This window comes from Melospiza georgiana, chromosome 1 (assembly GCF_028018845.1).
Source record: "Melospiza georgiana isolate bMelGeo1 chromosome 1, bMelGeo1.pri, whole genome shotgun sequence".
NCBI lineage: Eukaryota > Metazoa > Chordata > Aves > Passeriformes > Passerellidae > Melospiza > Melospiza georgiana.
The window spans coordinates 150,849,937-150,871,340 of record NC_080430.1 but is presented as its reverse complement, the minus strand read 5'-3'; the positions used below and the strand labels follow the sequence as shown (position 1 = coordinate 150,871,340).

The following is a 21,404-nucleotide window of genomic DNA, read 5'->3' as shown; positions in this document are numbered from 1 at the left end:
TGATCTTGCTTGGATGCTGTGGGACTGCCTGCAACGAGGGCAATGCTCTCCCTCCAAGCTGAAATGTGCCTAAAGAAATCAGTCTGTTTTAATACAGTTGTATTGTGCTGCCTTGGGAGGTTGTTTTCTGCTGAAGGTGTCCTTATTAGTCATGTAAAGGTGGCAGGAACACTGGCAGCTGGTGAACCTGCTGCTCCTTCTGTGTTGTGTTGCAGCAAAACTCAAAAAGTCCAACTTTGTTCATTTGCCTTTTCAGTGGGGAGGCACAAGGGGAATATTTTTGTGGCTTCCAGTGAAGCGTGCTGTAACTGTGACTGAAACAATGCACATGCTTGTATGTCTAAGTGCATGTGACCTGGAGTTTTCACACTGAAGCAAGTGTTGAGCCTGTTTGAGGAGCTTTCTGAAGTAACTGCCTTGATTCCTGCAGGTGGAAATCCAGGCTCTGAGAACAGGCTGAAGCTGGACCTGTCTCACAGGGCTGTGACCTCCAAGGTTAATTACCTTTAAACTCACTCCAGTCCTGGATTCTCTGGCAGATAGAAAGTTAAGAGTTGGTAATATAATGTTGCTCTGCTTGTGTGCTGAGGCAGGAATGCATGGACTCTGCCTCTATCCCTGTATAAACTTAAATGGATCATTTATAAAGGCAAGGAGAAAATTACTATTGGATGGTACCTGCAGAGTAATTCACCAGTGAACCTGCCTCTAACATTTGAAAAACATTTCATGCAGTCAAAATATGTTGCCAGCTTAGAAAAGAAGTTGAAGCTTTAGGGGTCATGAATCCCTGGGTGGGAAGATGAGGCTGGCATGACCTGCCAGGTGTGATGCCTGCAGTTGTGAACACAGCTGCAGGTAACACTTCAGGACTTTCAGCAGACACTGATTTAAGCTATAAACAGTTCCTTTACACAGGAGCATTTGATCTTTTCTTGTCTGTAAACTCTGCTTGTGATGCACTTCTTATTTGAGCACCTTATGGCTTCCAGCAGCAATTCCTAGAGTAGAAAGCCAGTTCCACTGGCAGGATGTGGGCACTGCTGCTTGCATGTTGGGCAAAACCAGTGAAATCCTTCACACTGCCCATCAAACGAAGCTGGAGCTGGCAGCTGCTTTTGAGCTTTATTTGTGGTCTGTAACTTCTCTGCCCCTCTAACAACATAAGCCATCCTAAAATAATTTCATCAAATGATCAAGCAGTGTCTGTTGAGCAACAGTGTGTGTGTGTGCTGGTGTCATGTTTGACATAAAAACAAGCTTCACTTGCCCTTCAAAGTGACTGCAGTGCTATAGGCTACTTTTAATAGTGTGAAAGCATGCTGAACAGAGGCAAAGCCAGTGGAGTTGGAGTGGAGCTTTCCAGCTGATCTGCCAGGAGAGCCCTGTGCAAGTGACAAGGCTGTCGTGACGGAGGAGGAAGCTTTAGCAACTTGCAGAGGAATGAGTAATATGAAGAACTGTTTGTGCTGTGTTTTAGTTTTGCAAGGGTCACTCCCATGACCTTTATATCTGTAATACTTGTAAGATCCCAGGCTATTCCAGCTATAGGCATAAGATTCACCAGAAATGCCAACAGAACAGCCTTGTGTGCAGTTGTTTCCTTTAGAGATGGATTACCTGATCTGATACCTGTTCTGCTGGAGCTCCTGGTGCTTCAGCTTAGTGTCAGCCTCACTGAGCACTTTGATTCAGCAGTAGTCCCTTGACTTGGGGATTACAGAGTGCAGAGAGCATTGCTTAGCTTAATATACCAGCATTAAACATGACATGAGTGAAACAATACTTTCCTAAGCAGAGCATTACACCTGCCCATAATGGCTGTATCAAGTCCAATAAACTTTCTGGGTGTTGTGTGGGTTTTATGCTCCATGCAAAACCAGAAAACAATCCAGTTGTCAGAGTTGGAGCAGAATGTTGCCAGGATGAGTGTAGCCTGACAGCTGATGTTTCAACCTGAGGGTCACCTTTCAGACAGGAGATCTGGGCAGCCCAGAAACCCAGCGTGGCAGCAGACACATTAAGCTGTGGGGTGTTGTGAGCCAGGGGCTGTGTGCTCTCAGTGAGCTGCTGCTGTCAGGTGACTTTTACAGTCAGCAGCTTATCAGTTACCCACACATCTTGCAGTTGGGTCACAGCCCTGCCCAGAGAAACAACCCAAAGCTTCCACTGGTAAACAGATATCATATCCTACTTCTGGGACTGTGAGGGGCTCTTGTATCCAAGCACTGAGTAATTACTGCTCTTCTAAATAAAATCATTACTCTTTAGTGTGGTAAAGAAGTATAACATTCCTCCAAGTGAAACAAGGTACTCAGCATGCAAAAGAGCTGATTTCCTGCTATAAAATCCAGACCTCCAATAGAGTTGCCCAAGAGTGAATTTGCCTTGAGTTAAAAGCTGGGCTTTGGACACTCAGTGATGGGTTCAGAGCCCTGCAGTGTCTGAGCCATGGAGTGGTTTGTGCTGTGACCTAACTGGCACACGGTGGTTATTAACTAAAGCCCCTTCTTGCTGGTGCTTCCAACAAGTGCTGTGCACTCATTTGGACTGCAGCTGGCATGCAGCTTTGTAACAACTCGGGACAAGCAGCCAGGTTTCCTCATCAAACTTGCTCTTGGCAAGTGACTCTGGCAAGCATCAGGACACAAGGCTTTTGTTGGGTAATGATTGGGTTTGGCTTAAGAGCTGCTCCTGACCTTGGTTTGGCTCTTGCTGGCATGTGTTCTGCTCAAAACATGAATCTCAATCTATAGATGGTGGGAAGTTGGTCTCTACAATGTGGACCACTACCAAAAACCTAAGACCCAGTTAAAGATGGGGAAGACTTGATTTCCAGGACTCCCATTTATGGGGGATAAAGGCTATTAAACTTTAGCTTTAGGAGACCTGGCTGGCCTGACACTTCAGGCTTGACTCAATCTCTTTTGCAGTGTTACATGAAGGCTGACTAATCTGGTGGCCTGAGCTGTTCTGGGAGGGGACTGAGACATACTTTCCTTGCACGACTGAAATTGTCAGTCAGTAGCTGCTGCTCATGTAGCAAGGCACAAAAGGGTAGGAGATAAGGTTTGGTCTTAAGAGTAAGCCAAAGATACTTTAAAGAAAATTCTAGTGTGTAAATGGCAGTAGAAAGGTGTTACCCTGAATTGTTTGGCTAAACTCTGTTTGAAGTGGATTTTGTCAGTATTCTGGGGAGAGAAGGTTGGTTCTCTCAGCAGAGTGGAGAGAGGACCTAGTTTCCTCATCTTGTTTTAAATGAGGGCTCTAATGTTTTTGTAACTGAAATTGAAACCAGTGTTATGCTGACCCTGCATATTTTCTATCCTCTGCTGGCTGGCCTGGACTACTTCTGCATGCAGTGGAGTTCATTTATTTTGGAGACTTGAAAACAAGCCATTATCACCCTTCAGTGCCAGATAAATAAATGATCTAACTGGGGGCCGAACCCAGTGTTCTTTTACAAAAGCACAACGGCATGTCACTCTTATCTTCTGCATTCTGCCCTTGAATATATGATCAATCTTTCTGGACCACATCCAGAAACCAGGGGCTTAACCCAGCAAGTGATGACTGCAGAGCAGTCAGATTTCTGTGCCACTTAATTTCCTATCATCACTTACACACAGCAAACAGTGAGCACTGTTTAACCTACAACTTTCTTATCAACCACATGGAGGTACAAATAACAGAAACAGGAGTCAACTCTTAAATAGTCTTGATGCTGGATCTGGGCCTCCAGGTAACTTGAGGGGGTGTTGATTTTTTTGGGGGGGCAGGGGGAGGTGGGGGCAGGGTAAAAAATCCTCCTCCCATTTCATGAGGGGAATATCTGAGCAAGTACACTGGCCTGAGCTGTCTGGCTCTGGGTACTCCCAGAGGAGTGATCTGACAGTCTGAACTATTGCTCCTTAGAGTAGTGTGGCTGGCCAGCTAACTCCCAAGAGTTCAAAAAATAACCCAAAACAAATGCACAGCTTGCTTTAACACCAGCCCTTCTAGTGCACGTCCTGTTTGCTGTCTGATTCATAGCTGGAGGAATCAGCTTGTGATGTAGGCTTGTTCTTGGCTCTTGTTCTGCTTCTAACTTTGGTGTAGAGGGAAAAGGCTCCCCCATCTCAATGCACAGGTACCCTAATTGTTTCCAACATCACAGCACTTCCACCTTCCTAAAAGTCAAATTCCCTTCAATGAACTGAAAAAAGAGTGAATGGGCAGTTACCTGTTCCCTTCATGTTCTTACAGCTGGAGCTTTTTCTGCTGCTTTGTTTTCAAATCACCTCTCCAATTTGTCATCTTCCAGGTACAGTCTGTTCAAAACTCTCATTATGCAGCTGCATAGCAGATATTTCAGCCTACTGAAGAATTGGAATTGAATCAGATGAGGTGTGTCTCCTTCCAGACAATTGCTCTGGGATAGTTTGCGTGACAGTTCAGGGTGCCAGTTGAAAATAAGCCTCTGACCCTATAGCACTGGTGGGATCTCTAATCTACTTTGTATGCATATGACCTGGACACTGCCATGGCTGTTCCATTGTGTAGTAGCCCCCAGTTAAGCTGTATATAAAAGGGTTTGGGTTCCCATACAGTGAATTTTGTGCTAACATCAGATGCCTGTGTGTCTGGTGAGTTTGGTCTTACACTGTTAGCAAGTCTTTTACTGGTTAGAACAGCAGGATATGTTTGTGGCCAAGTAATAGCCTTGGTGTGATGACTTAAGATAAAGCCTCATTATTGTGTCCCAGGGTATTCTTAGCCTGGTCATGGCTAGATGTCTGTAACATCACTTTAATGTCAATGTAAAACCTAATGAGTCTCAGGGATGTACGGTATAAACTTGACTCTGCTCCATGAACGATTTCACTGCATCACCCTGACTGTTTGTGGTAAAGATACACTAAAACCAAAAAACCCCAGTGCTCAATTACTGCAAAGTATGAAACATGCACATTCATCAGACTTCCAGCTCATCCAGCAGCCCAACACTGCATGGCATTTCCCTCAACTGCACTTAGCAGTTTTCTCTTCCTCATTAACTATGCTCCTAAATTAACACGTTCTAGGAGATCAGTTCCAGTTCTTTGTTAGGGCTGGCTACTGAATAACTGGTTGTAATTAATGCTTGAATTTATCACTGCTACAATACTGGCTACACTGTTCCCTGTGCTTCAGCCTCTTTAAGAAGCTCTTTGTCAACAGACTCCCTGTCTGGGTGGCTCTGTGAGAGTCTGTGTACTGCTGAGTATCTCACTTGCCGGGTCCTTCAATGAACCTGCTGAGCTGCCCTGATTGTGGATCACAGCCTCATTCTGTCTGTTGGGAACTTTGTAACTGATGTGTCCCTGATGGCCTTTTGTGACCTTTGAAGTTTTAGGGGCTACCCAGTGACAAAGCCATGCTCTAAGTGGCCCATGGTCAAACATCACTGACAGAGAAAGCTTTAAATCCTTATGTGAAATTATTGTATTGACTGGATATATATATATATATATATGCACACACACACCATAGCTTACAAAAGACAAATTCTTTAAGTAGGGAATAAGATTTCAGGTTTACATGCAGAAATTGCTGCTGTCCAAATGATTTGGAGATCTTGCCCTAGAAGATGGGATAAGAAAGTTGCTGCAGTTCTGTGCTTCAGGCATTCACAGTAAAATTGCTTTCTCTGTGAAAAAAATAGTTTGAAATAAAGAGGTGTTGGTAGTGGTTCTCCAATGTTTAATGCTAAAGGTGTATTTTCTAATAAGAGCATGTGAATACTTCAGCTCTGTATTTCTAACACCTTCACTATGCACTGTCCTCTCCTTGCATCTAAATGAATGTGGTCAGGGTGAAAGTACTGTGCAAATGAAAGCAACACTTGGTTTATCTCCAGTAGCAGCATTCAGTTCATTAATACTGCATTTCCCTGTGACTTAGTGGAAGCCTGCCTGTGTCAAAATATTAAATAAAAATGGGTTCCTTATTTTTGCATTAGTGACTGTCCAGCGTAATTTTTAATTCTCACCTGATGCAGTTATGCTCATGCCATTATAATACTTCATTTTCTTACTCACTGTTGATGTAGGGTTTAAATAACTTCCTTTCTCATTGTCTGGGTAATAGTCATATCTTTTCAAAGAATGAGAAAAACAAGAACACTGGCCAATTCTTGGCTTTCACCAGAGAAATTTTTAAAATATTGGACTGGACTGAGAGGAAAGCAGGAAGCCAAGGCTGGAAACTTCTCTACTCCATCCTATCTGATAAAGCAAGCAAGAGCCCAGAATTTTCCTTCATTAATTTGTTGGCCTCACAGGACAAACTGGAGCTCTAAGTTGCTTGATGTGAGCAGCTAAGACTAAAGCTACACAAGTCTGTCTTTTTGCATCTGAAAGGGCTTAGGATGGTAATAATGCTGTGACCCTTCCAGCCTTGCAGGGAATAATGAAAATACAGCAGGCTTACACGAGCAGTGAATACATCCTGCATTGTTTATATCTGGGCCTGTAATTTCATATTAGATCTTCACTCCCTTCTAAGACTAATAGTTTAGGTGCAGAATTAAACTGTGGATCATGCAGCAAAAGTCTGAAAGTCTGGGAAGCTTTTTTCATCATAGGTGGGGGGTTTCACTCCCAGCCTATGTGGGGAGGATGTATCCAAAAGGACAGACAGATGTCACTGCTCTCAGACTGCTGGGATTCAGCTGTGGCTGCAACATTGAACTGCCAGTGCTTCTGAAATAGTTTAATCTCAGCAAATGCTTGTCCAGCCTGCCCCTCATGGTAGGGAGTATTTAATAAAAAGCATATGAGAAGGCACATACATGTGTGCAGTTTGTTTGCTGTTCAGCAGAGAAATCTGGGATCAAGCCTCTGAAGATCCTACCCAGATGGCTGATTTAGCCCATGTGTCCTAAAGTAAACTGGAGTCTGTTTTGATTACTCTCTTCTTCAGAAGGAGTTCACATTTCATACCTGGGAAATTTCTCTATGTAAATTTCAGTTCCACGTTTTGAAGGCTGAGTTTTGCTCTCCTTGCCAGTGAAGGTTTAAGCCTGGTTGATGCTCATTGTAACATGACAAGTGTTCTTTCATTGGGTAAAATACAGAATTCAGTTGCACATTTTATATTCATTGTGTTTTTCCAGACTTCATGTATGAGTGGTGAGCAAGGGCACACAAAGTCCTCAGAGGAAGATGAAAAAGCTTTCATAGCAAAAAACTTGTTTGAGTTATGCACACTGCTGTTCACGTTACTACAGATAAGTAGGAAGAATTTTACAGGCACCATGTGAACTCTTTTCCTGCAGGTTTTATTTTTTCCTGATAAACTAAGACATTTTTATCCCCTAACTCTCTACCCCATAAACTGACTGCAGCTTGACTGAAAACCAGAATACAAGTTAAAGATAATAATGTGTCACATCATGGCTGTTTTAATATGGAATTGAAATTTAAATTTAAATATCTTTGGGTTTAAAAGGAAAGGTTTAAAACAAAATGGAAGTGACCTTTTGAATTAGGCCTGTTTTACTATATGATCATATGTACTTCTCCAAAGAAGTCTATGGGTCAAAAGTCTGCCCATGTGTTTCGCAAAAGTCTTTATATAGAGGCAATACATTGAACTTTGAAATTTGTTACTGGAAGAATAATAACTTAACAGGAAGATAAATGGATTTCACTTAAATGAGATAACAAGGATGTGGTGTCCCTGTTTTATCTGTTAAATCTTGACTGCTGTACAAAGCAACATTAAATTATTTCAAATCTATTTAGGCTCTTAAAACCTAAAACAGTTAAGGATATATTATGGTTAAGTGCTGATTGCTTTAATCAAATCTTATTCCTCTTGAAAATCTGTCAGGTGATTACTCAAATGATAAAAACATTAGTTTATTGCATGTGCTGGTCCTGTAATTGAAAAAGTAAAATGACTAAGCACAATGCTCTCAGTAAAGCTGCCAAAATAAAATACAGCCCAGAAGGGCAAGCCATGCACTTCATTAAAATAAGGTTCAGTAAGCATGAAATTTATCACCCTAAGGGCTTCCTCACTCTGACAAGTGACTAAAGTGTAAAATGTCAAATACCTCTGAACTGACCAGTAACTTGCATTAAGATTTTGTTAGTCAAATACTGGATGTACTTTCCTGTTCACAAGCTACAAGAAATGAATAGTTTTCTTCCTCAGCTTCCTGTGTTACTGCTGAAGGCTCACACCTACACACAGCACATGCAAATGTCTGTGCCTTTGTGGGCTCTGGGAGATGGGAAACTCAGTGTGCTCACAAGGAGGATGAAGGAATGGCAGGGAGCAACCTCAGCTTGCAGAGCCATGAGAAATTGATCCATGGATGGGACAAGGAAGGAGTGAACCTGCTGTTGTCCTCCCTGTGATGGATAATAGCACTTCTGTTACCCATTGCATCCAGAAAATATTCTCTAATTCTCTAACTTGGCTTAATCATTACCTTCCTCATGGAGAGCTCACATTATGCTGCTCCTTCAACAGCTTCTACATTTGAAACTCTCAGTCAAGACTTTGTTTAGAAATAATCCCATGCCCATCAGACTTTGTAGTCATGTCTTCTGGTTCCTGCCCTTTTGATTATTTCCTCTCTCAGTTTTTTCTGCTTGGCTCAATTTGATGTACAGCATGCTTTGCTCATGAAGTGTTTGGCTTGAATGTTGTTGTGCTTGATGAGGAATCATTTGTCATATGAGGTGATCCTCACCTCTAAAAGGGACATTAGGAAAAAGGTGAGAATATCTCCTTTCCACAGGATGTACTGATTGGGTTGTGCTTCTCTGCTTGAATCCACAGGTCTTCCTAAAAAATGTGCAATCCTTTCTCTAAACTACTATCAGGAAGCAGTGTTTGAATAAATATTTGATAGGTTTTTGGTTTTATTTCGCACTATGCTTTTGAATCCTTACAAAGAGATCCCTGTTCAGTAAACCTGCTCTCAGGGCATGGGCTGATAATATTGCTGGACCAACACCAGAAAGCTCCTGAAACCTTTCTTGGGAATACTGTTATGGAATACTCCAGCTACTTGGGAGTACTCCAGCTACTCTTCACAGCAAAATTTGTGGGAGCTATTGTAATGTCCTTTAAGTCTGAGTGTCCCACCCACTTCAGTGATGGTTTCATCAAAGTTTGACAGAGCCTGAATATATTCAGGAATGCATGGCACATCCTACTGCTTATTAAGACTTGTGAAATCCTATGTGATTGCTAATTTATTAAAGCCTTCAAGTGTTTCAGAGTAGGATTTCCTTGGAAGACTTCTTGAGTGACCCAATTCAGGCAATTCTGCTTGTCTAGAATCAATTCTAAAATCTCTTCCTTGAACCAGAGGCCTGTAACAACCTATCCAATATGCCAAAGTGCTTACACAAGGCTTTTAGAAATTCCAGGCAAGTTAATGTCACCAGGATATCTGCCAGTTCCTCAAAGCCTCATTCACTTTATATTTTTGGTTTGCCTGCTCTTAACAGCTGTATACTTCAAGCAGGTGTAGCACTTCAAATACTTAGGACTATATGTATCACTCTGTGAAGGTAACAACTTTTTGTCTGCTGTTCAAGGACTTGGGGTGGTAAAGCTGAATGACAAGTCTGTACTTATAAATGCCATGCAGACAATGAGACAGCAAAATAATTCAGGAATTAATGTTGTACCCCTTATCAATTCCACATGTGATAAATTGATTTAGCTGGTTGTGATGTTAGAGAAAGGAATCTGTAAGTGTTAACTATCTTCATGGGAACTGGGGTGGGAGCCAAGCCACTATCTTGTACCAGAATAAACTGATAAGAGAAAGTGTTCAGTTAAAAGTAGAGCAGTTGTTTAAAGAAATAGTCTGAAGATGTAAAACTCTTTGAAATTTTGAGATTAGGTAATATGTGCAGTATTCATTCAAGTACCTGACTTCAGTTTTGTAACTTTACCTCCCCCCCTTGTAGATATGACAGCTGTCCTCCTGGTCTCCCCCATTTCTTCCCATAGATGCAAGCCTTTGATTTCTTCTGTAGCACAGAAAGAGAACATCCCTTTGAAATTTATCTAGTCAGGAACACCAAGCAGCTTCAGCCAGGTGTGTGTGTGCTCCCATCATCCTTTGTCTGACCTCTGCCATTAGTGATACTCCTTGCTTGGGATGCTGCTGTGGGCAATTGCCATCTCCTCAAAGACAAACATCAAGACAATTTTAAAAACTGAGAAATTTAATATATTATTGCAAGTAGAATCTTGGAATAATAAGTTGCAAGGAGTTGACAGATCTGGAAATGTGACATCTGGAATACTGCGGGGTCAGGCTCAGCTTTCCAGAGGAGCAGTGAGAAGACTCTGCATCCATTATACTTTTAGGATCAGAGAACAGAAAGCTCTGAGAGCTTACAGAGCTGAGTCCCTGTCTTGGTGTGCCTGTTCCCAACAGCTGCTGCCAAACCATGAAGATGATTAAACCACAGAAAAGAGTAGAGATTAAAACTCTTGCCCTGGTATTTCTTTTGCCATCTGAGCAGAACAGCAGAGATGAATCCAGACTGAATGTGAGTGGAACAAGATGAGGAAAAGTCAGTGATGGAAGCACAGACTTTAGGCACAATAGTAAAGGTGTGTGGATGACAGATTATGAACGAGAGCCATTTAACTGAACTGTCTTCATGAAACCCACACTCTTGCTAGATGCTGTTACTCAGGTTTAGAGAATGCTCCTGTCAGTTTGGTGAGATGCACAAGCAGGTGGCCCCAGAGCACTGAAGGCAGCATTCACTGATCAGCTCAGTTTGGTGAGTTCTTCCTCTGTTCTGTGAATAGCCCTACAGTCCCTGAGCTCAGGCCCTTTAGTGTTAGGTGCCTGTTAGACTAATTCTAAAGATTTATCTGAGCAAGATGTTGCTGTTCCTGTTTATCCTTCAAATCAGCCCCCACTCTCCAAGCTGTAGCTGGTGTGCCTTTTAGAATTATTAGGAGACACTCAGTCCTGAATTGAAGCTGTAGCTGTTATTTACACTCAGTCTATGGAGTCCCTTTTACATTCCTCCCTCTGAAGATAGCTTACACTAACTGCACGTGTATTTTGGTGTCTCTTTAAACAATAAAGGCACAAAGCCAAATTTATCTTGTTGGCAGTTCAGGTTTCTACTTCTTTCTCTGGATTTCCCCCTTGGCTTGAGCTTTCAGGATCTATCCAGGGTAATAGAATGAGCAAAAGAGATTGTTTGTTCTCTGAGTGCACTTTGCAAAGAGGATCCCATCCCTTTCTGAGGATATTAGATGTCTAGTAGGATAACCTGCCAGCTCAGCTGTTACACTTCAGTATCAAACTACTTTGTGCACTTCAGTTCTGGTGTTTCCTTCATTGTTTTGCACTTCACATATATTGCTTTCAGTGCCTGTACACATTAAAGCAGCTCTGCCTACTTAGAGAAATACCTGTGATATTATCTGACCACAAATTCATTCTGCCTCTGAGAATGATCTGGAAAGGCACTCCAGCTGGTATGCAATTAGCCTTGCATAAAGAAACAACCACTAGATTAGCTTTGTTTTCTAAACAATCAATCGTGCTTGTATAGGCTGAACCTCTCACTGCCCTGTTCTTTGTGTCAGCAGCCCTGGATCTGCAGAGTGACTCAAGTGCAATCACTTTGAATCTTACAGCTAAATTAACATTGGCTATGACTTGTTGATTTGAAATACCTTTTTAATGCAGAGAAATCTCCCCTTCCTAGAAGAAGCCTGCCTAGTCCTGTAGACACTCTTGCAACAATGTTTTTGTTCTTATGGATATTCAAGAAAAGCAGCTTTAGCATGAGAAAGATTAATTCACTGAGGATGTTTTAGGTAATCCATCTGTGTTATCTGATAGTAACCTCCAATAAAATGCTTTTGGGAGGTTAGATGCCTTTCAAACAGCATTTGCTTGTTGTTTTGGGTGGGTTGGTTTTGGTTTTGTTTGGCAGGAGCTGGGAATAATATCTCACAAGGGCAACCAATGTTCAAGGTATTTAAATGTACATTAGCATCTCTACTGCCTTTACAACCTGCTTGTGGTAGTCCCAGCTGCCTTGTAACAAATATAGAGCAGCTGCTGAAACCATTGATTCCTCTTAACCACTCTGCCTTGGAAACTTGTCTCTGTGGGGACTTAGAGAGGTGCAGGACCCATGGTCTGGATGAAATGAGGATGCTTAGAGTCCCATGGATGAGATCTGCCTCCATCTCACAGAGCAGCTCTGTCCCTTGGGTTATATGTTGAGTTTCCCTTGGAGCATGGCAGCTGTCTGCTTTGCAGGAAGAATGCAGGAAAAGTTGTTGGGGCTGACAGAGCATGACTGAATTGTCAGACTGTGACAGGGCTAAGCCTACACTGGCTGTTGGGTTTGCTTTCAAATATTTCCACCTGCAGGAACCTCTACAGTGATGGCACTGATGTGACAGCAGGGTACAAACACTTCTGTGTGCAGGAGTGCTGCAGGTCTCACCCCAGAGTGTCCAGATGTCTGTCTGCTGTTGAAGTGGCATGGAGGCTGGAGCTTGTGCATCCTCTAAGAGGAGAACAGCTGACAGTCATTCCCAAATTAGGTAAAAATGCCAAATTCTGGCAAGCCTTTGCCAAGTATTTCATAGTTCTCCAGAGTCACAAATGGAAGAGGTTTGTGTCCTCTAAATATTGCCCTGCTAGCTGGTCTTCATGTATCGAGTCCAACTGCCAAGCACTTGTAACCTCTTATTATTTTAGTGTACATGTCAGTAAATATCTTATCCTGACAGTTCTAACAGGGTTAGAGCTTGGCAAAACACATTCTAAAATAGCATTTGTTCATGGTCCAACATCAAAATGTCCTGATCAAGCTGCTCTTAAATGTGACCATCAGCTTTCTCTGGGGCTGCTTATAAACCAGCTATCTAAAGCATTTTATTTGCACTAAAATGGATGGGTTGTAACTTGGCCTAAATACCGTCTGTTTATTACCTGTATTTCTGTCTCCTACAGTGTAACTCTTTTGTGGTGTGGGTTCCCTTCTTTGTTAAAAGTACTGGTTGTGGAAATTCTTACTGTATTGATCCTAAATGCTGTAAATAAGGTCTGAAATCAGTGTGGTGATGCAACCCTTTAAAGTGCTGATTTTTCCATATTATTGACCAAACAGTAATTCTCTGATTTTAAGTTTTAATAATTATTTGGGTTAAGAGGAAATTATTAATTTTGTTTGTCTTGTTTTGTAATCTTACACCTTACTTAAAATATACAGGCTGTGCATCACTGCTAGGTCAGTTCAAATGTTTATTTAAATAATTGAGAAACGAAATCAAATAGCTCCACTTCATGGCAGTGTACATAAACACGTCTGTCACACTGGTATTTGGGACAGCCTCAAAAACTGGAGCAGGGATCTGCTCAAGTGCTCCAGCAATCCTTTTTATGGAGTGTGCTTTCTCCACGTTTGTTTGTAATTATTTGTGCTGCTAAAGGGAGGCGCTGGAGATGTTTACCGAAGGTGCTGCACCCTGAACCTGCAGTTTCCTCTGTTAGCACCACCTCGTGCATTGCAGATGTGGGGCCAGAGGGGTGGAAAGCAGCTCTTTACCACACCCTTTGCAGCAGATTTAGGAGGAGGTGGAATTCTTTCGGTGCCAGGAAGTAAGAAAGAAATAAATGTTATCTCTAAACACCTTTTATTCCTTTCTTTCAGTACTGAAGTGATGAGTTCCATTTAATACTTCATCAGGGGGTGTTGGAGTATTTTCCTTGGCTCAGATGGAGGGAATCTCGGCAAAGCTTGCATGGGGAAGAGAAGGAATCTCTCTCCCTTGTGCTGACAGGAGACAATTTGCAGCAATCGAGATGAGTCGGTGTGGGCTCAGACTGCAGGTTAGGCTGTAAATGCTGGTTTCTTTACCAAGCAGTCACGGTGATGAGGTTCCCCTTTGATCTGTGAGTCCACTCAAACACGGCAAAATGAGAGCACTTAGTGCAAGATGATATAACCAGTTATATGTACTTGTTTACAAACCCTTTGGAGAATCTGAAATGTGAGAAACCCTCTTCTGAGTTGTTTTGGTTTTTCTCTGAGGGAGTAAATATTTCCTCAGAGTTACTAAAATCCGGTCAAAACCTGACTTCTCCCTCTTTGTTGGAGGGTGAACAAAATTCTGGGGATGTTTTCAAAAGCTTCCTTTAACAGAGTTTTCTGAGATTGAATGATGGTAATGCGTTTAGGGACTGGTAATTGAAGATAATTCCAATGAATTAGACTTTGCAGACATTAATGATATGCTAGAGGAAGTCGGCTTATGAAGATCTACACTGTGCTCTTTTTTTGTCTTGATCTATTGAATAGCTTCTGTAATTGTCTAATACATATTCTGTCAGTATTTGGGTTTCTGAAGTATTTGCAGCCTGAAGAAACCAGCCTGTGAATTTTCAGGCAGTGAATGTGATTAGTTTAAATGCCAGTATGTGGAAATAATGTGCTTTTCACAGTAGTATCTGCAAGGGATGTCTAACTTTGCAGATACAGTCTAAGTAATCAGTCCTGGCTTGACTTTTTTAATGGATGAATATTCATGATAAACTCTAGTCTCAACCTATTATAGAAAGTATTTCTTATTCTGGAAAATCAGCAAAGGTTGCTCTGGTGAATTCCATTTTTCCCACTGCAGTTGTGAGGACAGCCTTGGTTGAAAGAACTTGCAAAAAAATGCTACTGGGAACAATGTCCCAGTAGGATTATTCTGGCACCGCCAGCCCTGCTGGGTTAGACATTGCCCTTCCTTCTGCAGGAAGGTGGGATTGGTGCAGTTAATCCACTTGGTTATGTATTAAGATGTTTGCTGATGATAGCCTTAATTTTGTTTTCTTCTGTTGTTCTACTTCACAGAGACAGAGGGAACAAATCTGTTTAATTCTGATGGGAGATAACATTTGGGGTCAACATGGTTTAAAAACTTGAAGATCTTTTAATAGGACATTCCAAGCTGGACCATAGCTTTAGCTCAGGCCAGAGTGAAGTTTGTGCTTATCTGACCAAATCAGTGAATTTTCTTACTGCCTTGCAGCAGTGTCAGCCCATAACACCATGTTTGCACACTGGCCTGAGTGATCTCTGTCCCCATGAGGTTTTGAGTTCTGTGCTTTTGTGGTGACTTGGTTGCTAGCTTTTGGTTTAGAAAGCTCTTAGTGCTTGCTGTCTTGCCTTTTACTTAATTTTGGGTGTAGAACCTGCTAGCTGGAGATGCAGCCATCACAAATCAGGCATGCCTATGTGTTTGCTGTGCTGTGAAACTGCTTCTTAGTGCTTGTTTTCTTCCCAGCAGCCCTGGTCTCAGCTGTTAGGTTTTCCATTAGCTCTGAAGGCTTCTCACTGCTATTTATGCACATTCTCCCTTAGCTGTTTACTTGTTTCATGTGTCTGTATTAATAAACATGAAGATAATGTGAGTATATATGACTTTTTTACATATCAGTAAATCAAAATACAAGTTAAATCAGATAATGACACCTCTCCAGTTTAACAAAATGAACTATTTCCTACTAAAAACAGCAGCAGCCGTGATTTAACAATGTAATCTGATCTAATATTAGTAACAGGCTGTGCCCTTAGGGAGCAGTATAATATCCAATCCACTGAATAAAGTCTGTCTCACATTAAATTCTGGATCTCTCTTAAAAAGATGGCTTCCCAGAAATGTTGCAGTAATTGCATAAAGACCCATGATTTCCTACTTATTTTTCCCAGTAATGAATGGAGAAATTATCTTGGCCCCCAAAATACAAATAATGATGAAATAGAGCTGTCTTACAAAGCTGTTCTCCCTAATGTCACAAGCACCTTCACCTCTCCACCTTAGCTCTTGAGCTTTCTATTCCTCCTCACGTGTCCAGGCAGGAAAATTCCCACCTGGGGAGTTTGTCCTGCCCAGATTGCCATCTGTGACTGCAGCACCACCTCTTCCAGCACGAGCCAGAATCTTCCTCTTGGTCATTTGCTGAGTAAGTGTGAGGGGTGGAAAGAGGGTCCCAAGAAAGCCAAGGGGGTTCTAGTCAAGGCCATGCTTTGTGGAAAGAAGGGAGCAGGAAACCCTATGGAAGATTTAACTTAGGCAGGACTGGAGTTTGTAAGCCTTTCAGGCTTTAATAAATAATTTCTGGAATTTTGTATACATACCGAGGAAAGGTATGTATACAAGTCTTCATTAACCCTTCTAAAATCAAGCTGTTCACACCCTTCCTTTTATGTTTTGAGTTGTGGTTTGGATATTTATTTGTTGGGGGAGTAGAGGATGTCAGATGTTCAGTGTTAAGAGTAGAAAAGCTGCCAGCATCATCTGCTTCTCTCAGATGAATTTGTATTAGAAACATCATGTTTTGGCTTAAACAGCAAGGTTTTAAGAGACATCAACTGACTTAGAGTGTGAGGAGTCCTGAAGGCAGACAAAAGTTTGTGTTGGAAGAAGTGGGAAAAATGCTGTTTCTCTGTGTGAGGTAGATTGCTGCATATTGTTTTAATTCACAACGTGCTGCAGAATGACTTACCCCTGCCCAGACCTTGCTTCTGTGGCCTAAATTGTGTGGTAGCTTCAAAAGTAGGTCATGATGCAAACGCACTGTGCTGGTTTCCAGTGGCTCTTTTCTCTTTCTTTTTTTTTTTTTTTTTTTTTTTTTTTCTTTTTTTTCTTTTTTTCAAATCTCAGGTTTCAGGATGAACTTGCTAAGAATCTGACCTGCAGTCAGTATTAGTCATAGGATTGTTTGGGCAAGATGTCCTTGTGGAAGAAGCTGGTTTATGCTGTTGTGTTTCAATGCCTTTGATTACCTAAATGATGAATTAGATGTTAGGACATGTCAAACGTGGTTCTTTATTGCACCCAGTTAGCCTTAACCTTTTTCCTTTGGCAGGGTTTTGTGATTCACAACAGGCCAGTCCAGGGTAATGTAAGACTGTTTTAAAGTGAGAGATTGGCTTTCAGAATCTGGAGGTAACACAGCTCATATATGGAAATGTAGTTAAGTAATACATAATATAATTGATTTTTTAAAAAAATATTCCTGAACAAGTGTAGTCTTCCCCCTCTGATAGGGTTAATACAGTTCTGTTTTTAGAAAGTAGTAGCTACAAAGCTTTCAATGTTTGCATTTAGCTGACAGAAGTCTTAAAGAGAATTGAAACAACTCCCTGCCTATAATTGCTGCCCTTTTGAACCAAAGGCCTTATGACTCACCTATATAGAAAGTCACAGAGTTTGTCTACACTTTTATGCTGGAACAACTTCATCAGATCACAGAAGGATAAAATCCTTCCTCTGAACTTCGAGTAGGGCAGCTGAGCACATTTATGCAGCTGGGCCAAAACTTCCAGGTATGTGTTCTAAATGTTTTTCTTCCTAGTGCAGTGACTGAACACTTCAGTATTGACATGGGCCAAAAAAACATCCCTTGTCACCAGTTCTGTTACTATAAACAGCAGCTAATTATTAGCAACAGAGCCACAGAACTGCCAGGGAGAAAACAGCTGCCTGCTGGCCAAGCCAGTGCTGTTCTGCCTTGCATCTGGCCAGTACAAGGGGAATACAAGAGAGGTCTGCCAGCATGTCTGAGGATCCTCCTGCTCAGCAGGTGTCTGGAGCTGGGCAGATGAGTTTGCTTTTTGACCTTGTAGCCTCAGGGACCCTCCAACAGCTCCTTTCCTCTGTGAGCTGCAATTTCACCCTGGCTTTGGGTATTGCTGCCTAAAGGGACACTTCCCTCCCTGTTACTGTGGTGTGGATCCCTGCAGCCCACAGGATTTCAGAAAGGATTTCTTTAGCTGCTTGGACATGTTTTTGTCAGCTTTGTTTTCAGCCTGGATCAGTTACAGTGTCTGGTTCACTGCCGTGCTGCTGTGTGGCTGCACAGGAAGCAGTGGGAGTGAGGAACAAGGGGCAAAGAAAAGGAAGAGCAGAATGGTGCTCCTAGAGGAAGCACTTGTTTGTACCAGCTCCAAGTGAAGGAGAAATCTAGAGTGTAAGCAGGTGATGTATTTTATGTCATATTTCTTTACAAAATCAGTTGCCTGATCTTACAGAGTAGTTTTTAATGTATTTTGAGAATGGACAAGGCTTTGTAAAGTGGTGCAGCCGTGCTTGCAGAGGGATTGAAGGTTAGTCTTGCCTTTAAGAACTGCTCTTTTACAGCAGCATTCTCTTTGTCTGTTGGTGTGGTGGAGCACAGAGCATTTGAACTCAAAACACCAGCAATTGTATTTGGACAAAATCTATTTTACTCTTGCAAAGGTACAAGCCCAAATGATTTGTCCTTTCACAAGCCAGTCAGATGCCAAAGCAGAACCCATTGTGCACTTCACATTGAATTGTGGAAGGAATAATAAGTGAAGTTTGTCTGCTACATGGTGGTGGAAGTGCTCAGCCAAACACTTATGCAGCCTAAAGAAAAGACAGATAAACTCAGAATACCTTTCTTTCTAATGCTAATATTGAAGCTAAACTTAAATCAATCTAGATAACTCTTCAAGATATGGCCAGATTACTTGAAAACCTGAACATAAACCAACTTGGCAGAAAAGTATTTGATAAATAAATGGAATGACTGGGCACTTACAGGCTTGTCAATCTGATATGATTCACAGGTGAGATAGTGTGGATGTCTGTGGGATGCACTCATTGAAGCATTGGAGGAGGGTGAGTTGTAAGGCTCTGGGGAGGAATGCAAATCCTCTCCTATTAGACTGGCAGCTTCTGCAGTCTTACTCTTTTTTTCCAAGTAAATATTTGAAAATTTCATGAAGTACAGCTACTTGGGGTTTTTTGTTGTTTGGGGCTTTTTGATGTGTTGAGCAGAATGAATCACTGACATGTCTTAATGTGATGATGACAACTGTGACCAGAATTATTAAAACCTATTTAAATTCTGTAATAACTGATTAATTGATTCTTAGCTATTTTCCCTTGGGAAGGTAGTGATAAACAATGAAAAGTCATTGTATGCAGTGATGGCTCAAGGTGTCTCTTCATCCTTCCTCTCCTCATCAAGAAGATAAAATTAATTTAAACTGTAGAATCTTTGAATTAGTTTATTTCCAACATCATTAGAAAATAATTCCTGTGAGCAAAACTGAATGCAGCTCTTCATGATTTGAGACAGCTTTGGTCAGTCTGTACCCTTGCATGTAAAAGAAACTCATGATAATGGAAGGGGCAGATCTTGAAGGCAGGAGATAACTACATGAATGACTGGAAGTTAATGCAATAAACTTCAAAGAAGAGGATGAGATAAGGGGTATTTTATCTCGGTTCAGTCCTCTCCTTCTTTCCTTAGATATTCAATAGTGCTTGGGCAGAAGTGTTTCCATCGTTTTCAGTTTGCTCATTCCAGTTTTTCATAGGCTGTGCTTATTTTTGTCATTGTCTTTGGTTTTTATAATTAGTGCACACCATCTCTTCTGAGATTGTTTCTTACTCCAATAAATGCCTGAGGAAATGCCCAATGGCTTTATAGGAAGAAAACCACCTGAAAGATTTGAAATCTTCTCCTGGAATCCAGTTGGGCCCATTTCACTGTTTTCTACTTGCCAGCTTTATTACAGCTCAGAAAAATACATTTGTGATTACCTGAAACGTGCTGTGTACTCCACAGCTCACAGTCATATGCTTTGGCACTGGTTCAGAAATTCTAGTTACTTGTCAAACAGTGCATTCCAATTCCTTGTTAGCAAGAGAGATCTGGAAACATGCATTAAAAATAGTTCAATCTTAAACAGTTTGGGCAGGATCACTGTTAACCTCATTTTATTTTGGTATTGATGGGTGTGCTACCAGACCTCCAGATGGTGGCATCACAAATGCAGGAACACTGCTTGTCAAACCCCCAAGTCCTGAACTGAAAAACACATTGAGATGTGTGATAGAAGTCATTTGCCCGAGGCATCATGTTGGATAATTATGTAGCATGAGCTCTTTGTGCATCCTAAGCATCACAGTGCTCCCTAGGGAAAAGAAAACCATGAAATTTTGTGGGCTACAGATATGACCTATATAACACTTGCTCTTCTGTGGCAAACCCTGAGGAAAGGCAGCAATTTTCCTTTGGTTCTTTGATGGTTTACAGGCTCTGTCTGTGAAGAGTTCCTGTTTGAGGATTACTCATTTGTCAAGCCTGTAACATGTTTTGTGTTTGACACAGTTGTATTATGCCTCAGTGGAAGGTAGGTAGTAAAAGTATAACAAAGATAAGATTGGAAGCAATTTGAGAAGCTTTATAAAATTTTGCTTACAGATTAGGTTTTGGACTATATTACTCACCTGTTTTGTTGGAATATTAACTATTGCTTTATATGTTTTTGTCATTGCTAAAACATGGCCAAAGGTCAGAGTAAAATATGTGCAATTTAGCTGACAAAGAGCCAGTGTCATCAGTCCCCTCCTCCCATAAACACTCGGCAAGATCAGAAATATTTCTGTATCTAAAGTTCTCTTCACACCCAACCTGTGTACAATGCCCAACAGGAATCTTTTCCCATGGATGAAATTCTTCCTTTTTCTGCTTTATTTGTTGTTAGTTATGAAAATACCCTTGAAAACCAGCCATGAAAAACAATTAGTGCTGGATGCAGACATCAGAGAATTCTGCACTGGTATTTTAATCCAGCTTCTCTTCAGGTGCCATTTACTTTGGAGTTCTTTGCTGCATAAAAGCCTCTGTTATATTTACTTCCATCAGGTAAATGAATTTCTCTCCCTCGTTGAGAAGAAAGAATGCCAGTATTCAATCTTGCCAAATTCAAAATGAACTTGGAAAAAAAGAAGCAGAATATATATCAGTCTAAAATGAACATGAACACAACTGAGCAGGGCTTAGGAAAGAACTGAAGACCTTTCTGAGAGGCTCTTGTTATTCTCTGGCTCTTGTATTAGACGTGCACTTGGAGTCAGATGAAAGTGCTGCAGGAAGTCTAGCGTTGTGCTTACCACAAAATTGACATAATGGAACAGTAATTCTCTGTTCTTTTAGATAAAACCTGTCCATTGTGCCTCCTCCTATTGCACTTGAACACTGTAACTGCTTTTTCTGGCATGTTTAAAATGTGCTGTTCTTATCTGTGTCAATTACAGCTTCAAAGTCTACCTCCATCTACCACCCATTATTCCTGGCTCTTAAATTATCTGATCATTCCCCATCATCTTCCACTTCAGAAATAACTTTTTCAGTCATCCCTAAAGAGCCTTGCTCAAATGGGCTAAATCTCAGATATCTGCTTTTGTCCTGCCTCTTTGTCCTTTCCCAGAACAAATGCTCCTGGCTTGGTGTCATCCTCCTTGCCATGTGCAGGCTGCCCCAGTGCAGCACAGAACATTCTGGAATGATGAGCTGCCTTCCTCAGTGCCTCACCCTGGAACTGCAT

The 21,404-nt window shown here is 41.5% G+C and overlaps 1 protein-coding gene across 4 annotated transcripts in view; it reads left to right on the top strand.

The window, feature by feature from the left end:
* The window catches only part of SLC45A4 (solute carrier family 45 member 4), an 83,075-nt gene that overhangs the window by 25,588 nt on the left and 36,083 nt on the right, over positions 1-21,404 (top strand). The window contains exon 1 of one of the 4 annotated variants that reach the window (XM_058021864.1): positions 13,816-13,879. The exons of the other annotated variants lie outside the window; for them this stretch is intronic. The gene's annotated coding sequence lies outside the window, so the exon portion shown is untranslated. Of the gene's footprint in view, positions 1-13,815; positions 13,880-21,404 lie in introns of those variants that run through there. 4 annotated transcript variants of the gene reach the window in all.